At 43.2% G+C, this 5,103-nt stretch overlaps 1 pseudogene; it reads left to right on the forward strand.

Moving 5' to 3' along the window:
• Positions 1–1,857: 1,857 nt before the first annotated feature.
• LOC129016070 (tropomyosin alpha-3 chain-like) lies at positions 1,858–3,400 on the forward strand (annotated as a pseudogene).
• The last annotated feature ends 1,703 nt before the right edge of the window (positions 3,401–5,103 follow it).

Below are 5,103 nucleotides of genomic sequence, written 5' to 3' on the forward strand. Positions count from 1 at the left end.
ATGTATAAGTTTTTGTGTGGACACATACTTTCATTTTTCTTGGTTAGATACCTAGGAATAGAGTTGCTAGATCACATGGTAACTCTATTTTTAACTTTTTGAAGAACTGCCAAACCGTTTTCCACTGCAGCTGCACCATTTTATAATCCCACCACCAGGAAATCTGATTTCTCTACATTCTTACCAATATTTCTTATTGTTTGACTTTTAAATTTTAGCCATCCTAATGAATGTGAAGTAGTGTCTATGAGATACCACTTTTGATTTGCATTTTCCTAATCAAAAATGATGCTTAGCATCTTTTCATGGGCTTTTTGTCCATTTTTATACTTTTTGGGGGGAAATATCAGAAATATCTATTAATATCTTTCATCCATTTTTGATTTAGCACCATTTTTGGAAAAGATTATTAAAAGTTAACTGACCATAATATAAGAATTTGTTGTTAGACTCTTATTGCTTGCTATTCCACTCACCTACATATTTATCCTTATGATAGTACTACACTGCCATGATTACTGAAGCTTGGCAGTAAGTTTTGAAATGTGGAATTGTGAGTCCTCCAACTTACTCTTTCTTTTTCAAGCTTGTTTTGGCTATTCTGGGACCCTTGAATTTCCATACGAATTTTAAAATCAGCTTGTCAATTTCTGCAAAATAGGCAGCTGGAATATTGGTAAGATTGCATTGAATCTGTAGATCACATTGGGGGAGTGTTGCCATCTTAACAACATTAAATATTTCAATTCATAAACATGGGATATCTTTCCATCTATTTAAATGTTTTAAAATTTCTTTTGATAATATTTTGTAGTTTCCGATGTACAATTCTTATATTTTTGTTTAATTTATTCTTAAGTATTTTGTTATTTTGATGCCATTATAAATCGTATTCTTAATTTCACTTTCAAATTGTTCATTGCTAGTATATAGAAACAAAACTGATTTTCATATCTTCATTTTATATCTTCCAATCTTCCTGAATTTGTGCATTATTTCTAACAGTTTTTTTTTGTGGATTCCTTAGAATTTCTATGTTGAATATAATGTCATCTGCAAATGAAGACATCTTTACTTCTTCATTTCCAAATATGATGCCTTTTATTTATTTTTCTTACTCAGTTGTTCTGGCTAGAACCAGTACAATGTTGAATAGAAATGCCAAGAACAGAGATCTTTGTCTTAGTACTGATGTTATGTCAAAAGTATTCAATGTTACACCAAATATGATGTTAGATGTGTGTTTTATGTAGGTCACACACTCTCCCATTCCTTGTGCACTGACCACACTGACCTTCTAATTTCACTCCTTTTGTGTTTGCTGTTCCTTCTGCCTAAAACTTCTACCCACTGTCTTTTTCTGCTACATAAAGTCCTACTCATTCTTTTACTGTGGTTAGTTATCTGCAAAGGCTTCCTGGGCCCCTAGACCTGGCCAGATATCACAGCTCCATGTTCTCATAGCTCCTTTTCCTTGATAGTAATTGGCAGTTTGACACTGTGTATTCATATGGTTATTTGATTGATGTCTGTCTTCTCACAGAACATATACTCCATGAGTGCCTAGACACTGTCTGTTTTGTTAATCACTTTATCCCCAGCTCCTAGAGCTGCATCTGGCACAAGGCTTTCAGAAAATATTTAATGAATGAATTAATGCAATCAAACCAACCAATATGTATGGATATAGAATGGGGGTGGTAACCTCCAGACACAGCTCTTGGCTATGGAAGACCCTTAATGTTTCATTCTTCTTGGATTTTTTCCCATGGCAAAAACTTTTGCCCGTGAGAGGGGGCTGCAATGCCAAGCGGAGGAGGCAGGAACCGGAGCATGAGCAGTAGCTGGGTGGGCACCATGGCTGGGACCACCACCACTGAGGCGGTGAAGTGCAAGATCCAGGTTCTGCAGCAGCAGGCAGATGATGAAGAGGAGCGAGCCGAGCGCCTCCAGCAAGAAGTTGAGGGAGAAAGGCAGGTCCGGGAACAGGCTGAGGCTGAGGTGGCCTCCTTGAACCGTAGGATCCAGCTGGTTGAAGAAGAGCTGGATCGTGCTCAGGAGCGCCTGGCCACTGCCCTGCAAAAGCTGGAAGAAGTGGAAAAAGCCGCTGATGAGAGTGAGAGAGGTATGAAGGTTATTGAAAACTGGGCCTTAAAAGAAGAAGAAAAGATGGAACTCCAGGAACTCCAACTCAAAGAAGCTAAGCACATTGCAGAAGAGGCAGGTAGGAAGTATGCAGAGGTGGCTCGTAAGTTGGTGATCATTGAAGGAGACTTGGAACGCACAGAGGAACGAGCTGAGCTGGCAGAGAGTCCCGTTGCCGAGAGATGGATGAGCAGATTAGACTGATGGACCAGAACCTGAAGTGTCTGAGTGCTGCTGAAGAAAAGTACTCTCAAAAAGAAGACAAATATGAGGAAGAAATCGAGATTCTTACTGATAAACTCAAGGAGGCAGAGACCCGTGCTGAGTTTGCTGAGAGATCGGTAGCCAAGCTGGAAAAGACAACTGATGACTTGGAAGATAAACTGAAATGCACCAAAGAGGAGCACCTCTGTACACAAAGGATGCTGGACCAGACTCTGCTTGACCTGAATGAGATGTAGAATGCCCCAGTCCCACCCTGCTGCTGCTCCTCCCTCTGACCCAGACTCCGCCTGAGGCCAGCCTGACAGAAGCTGACCTTTAACTGAGGGCTGATCTTTAACTGGAAGGCTGCTTTCTCCTTTCGCCGCCCCCTCCTTCCCTGTGTCTTTTTCGCCAAACTGTCTCTGCCTCTTCCCGGAGAATCCAGCTGGGCTAGAGGCTGAGCACCTTTGGAAACAACATTTAAGGGAATGTGAGCACAATGCATAATGTCTTTAAAAAGCATGTTGTGATGTACACATTTTGTAATTACCTTTTTTGTTGTTTTGTAGCAACCATTTGTAAAACATTCCAAATAATTCTACAGCCCTGAAGCAGCAATTGAATCCCTTTCTCACTTTTGGAAGGTGACTTTTCACCTTAATGCATATTCCCCTCTCCATAAAGGAGAGGAAAAGGTATAGGCCTGCCGTACTGAGAGCCAAATAGAGCCCAGGGAGACTCCACTATGGGAAACCTCATTGCTCTGTACAAAGTACTAGCTAAACCAGAAAGGTGATTCCAGGAGAAGTTAGCCAAACAACAACAAAAACAAAAAATGTGCTGTTCAAGTTTTCAGCTTTAAGATATCTTTGGATAATGTTATTTCTATTTTTTATTTTTTTAATTAGAAATGACCAAATTAAGATGATAAGACCTCTGAGACCAAAATTTTGTCCCATCTCTACCCCCTCCCAACTGCTTACAGAATGGATCATGTCCCCCTTATGTTGAGGTGACCACTTAATTGCTTTCCTGCCTCCTTGAAAGAAAGAAGATTGTGTTTTTGCCACTGATTTAGCCATGTGAAACTCATCTCATTACCCTTTTCTGGGTTTGAAGCTGCTGTCTCTAGAAGTGCCATCTCATTGTGCTTTATATCAGTCAGTGCTGGAGAAATCTTGAATAGCTTACGTACAAAACTTTTTAAATTTTATATTATTTTGAAACTTTGCTTCTTTGGGTTTGTGGCACCCTGGCCACCCCATCTGGCTGTGACAGCCTCTGCAGTCCATGGGCTGGCAGTTTGTTGATCCTTTAAAGTTTCTTTCCCTACCCAGTCCCCATTTTCTGGTAAGGATTCTAGGAGGTCTGTTAGGTGTACGTCCTGCAGCTTATTGGCTTAAAATGTACTCTCCTTTTATGTGGTCTCTTTGGGGCCAATTGGGAGAAAGAGAAATCAATAGTGCAACTGTTTTGATACTGAACGTAGACAAATGTCTTTTTGAAATAAAGAACCAGTCCCTCAAAAAAAAAAAAAAAAAAACACTTTGCCATGTTTTGGTAGAAAAAACCCACTTTAGATTCTGAGGTGGCAGAGGAAAGCCTCTCTTTGGAGATGACTTTTAAGCTGAATGGATGTCACAAATTCTTCTTATTCTCCATGAAACATCTCTGATTCCTGCTGGTCACAGATAATCTCTTCCTTCTCATAATGTCTACAGTGCATAACTGAGAATGATGTCAGCAAGATGGCTGACTAAAGAGGCCTGGTGCTCACCCTCACCACAAAGAAAGACCAAAGCAACAAATAAACAGATAGGATATGGTTTGACTGGACTGTCAAAGGGAGAGCATTGGAGTGCAGTGGGTGGGGGAGTAGAGATTCCCCTTTGGTGATTAGAAGTCTAGGAGGGCAGTGTGAAGACACCCAGCCTCTGCAGACCCATCTTTCCCACCTGGATTGGATCTGCCCAGAGTCAGGAGTGACTTCCCATGGCACGGAAAAGGTAAGCAGAAGAACTCTACCAGCCCCCATTGCCACTGCAAACACTAGAGTCCTTAACACAGGAGAATCCCACAGTCCTCACACGCCCTCAGCCCAGTCTGAATAACCGCCAAGAACTGATGCGGCTGCATTGTCCCAGATTAGGAGCACAAGGTGTGCACACTCCCCACTCTCTACCCACCTTCTGTGAGCCAAGCTGCTGCAGCACATCACTCTCTTGAGACCAGAGCCCACTCTGGAGTGTGCCCTCCTCTGGGGGCCAATAGCCACTTCACCTCTCCAGTGCTGGGGTTCCATCTCTATTCGGCCAAACCCACACTGGTGGCTGAACACCACAAGCCCTGTAGTACAGAGCCTGGGCCCAGGATTGGCTGTGGCTCAGGTCCTGCACCACAGGAAAACCAACTTCTGCCATTCTCAGTTCCAGCTAGAAGAACAGTCTTACAGTGCCAGGGCTAACCTGGCCTTGAGTGGGCCAAACTGCTGTATGTCCTCTCCCAAGCTAGAGAGGCCCCCAAGCCCTCAAGCCACCGACAGGCTCCCAGGCCAGTAGAACAGCTATGTGCCCATGTCCAGAACTTCGGAAATAGCTCTGTGGTGCTCCACCCCTTGCAGACAAGCCCCTGGTCTGCCCAGTGGCCCCACAACTGCAAGCAGCAGAGAACCAGTTATGTGGGCTGCCCCTGGCAGACTTGCCCCAGGCCAGCCAAGCAGCTCTGTGCCTGCATCCTGAGACCGAGAAACAGCCC

The sequence above is a fragment of the Pongo pygmaeus genome, chromosome 18, assembly GCF_028885625.2.
Source record: "Pongo pygmaeus isolate AG05252 chromosome 18, NHGRI_mPonPyg2-v2.0_pri, whole genome shotgun sequence".
Taxonomy (NCBI): Eukaryota; Metazoa; Chordata; class Mammalia; order Primates; family Hominidae; genus Pongo; species Pongo pygmaeus.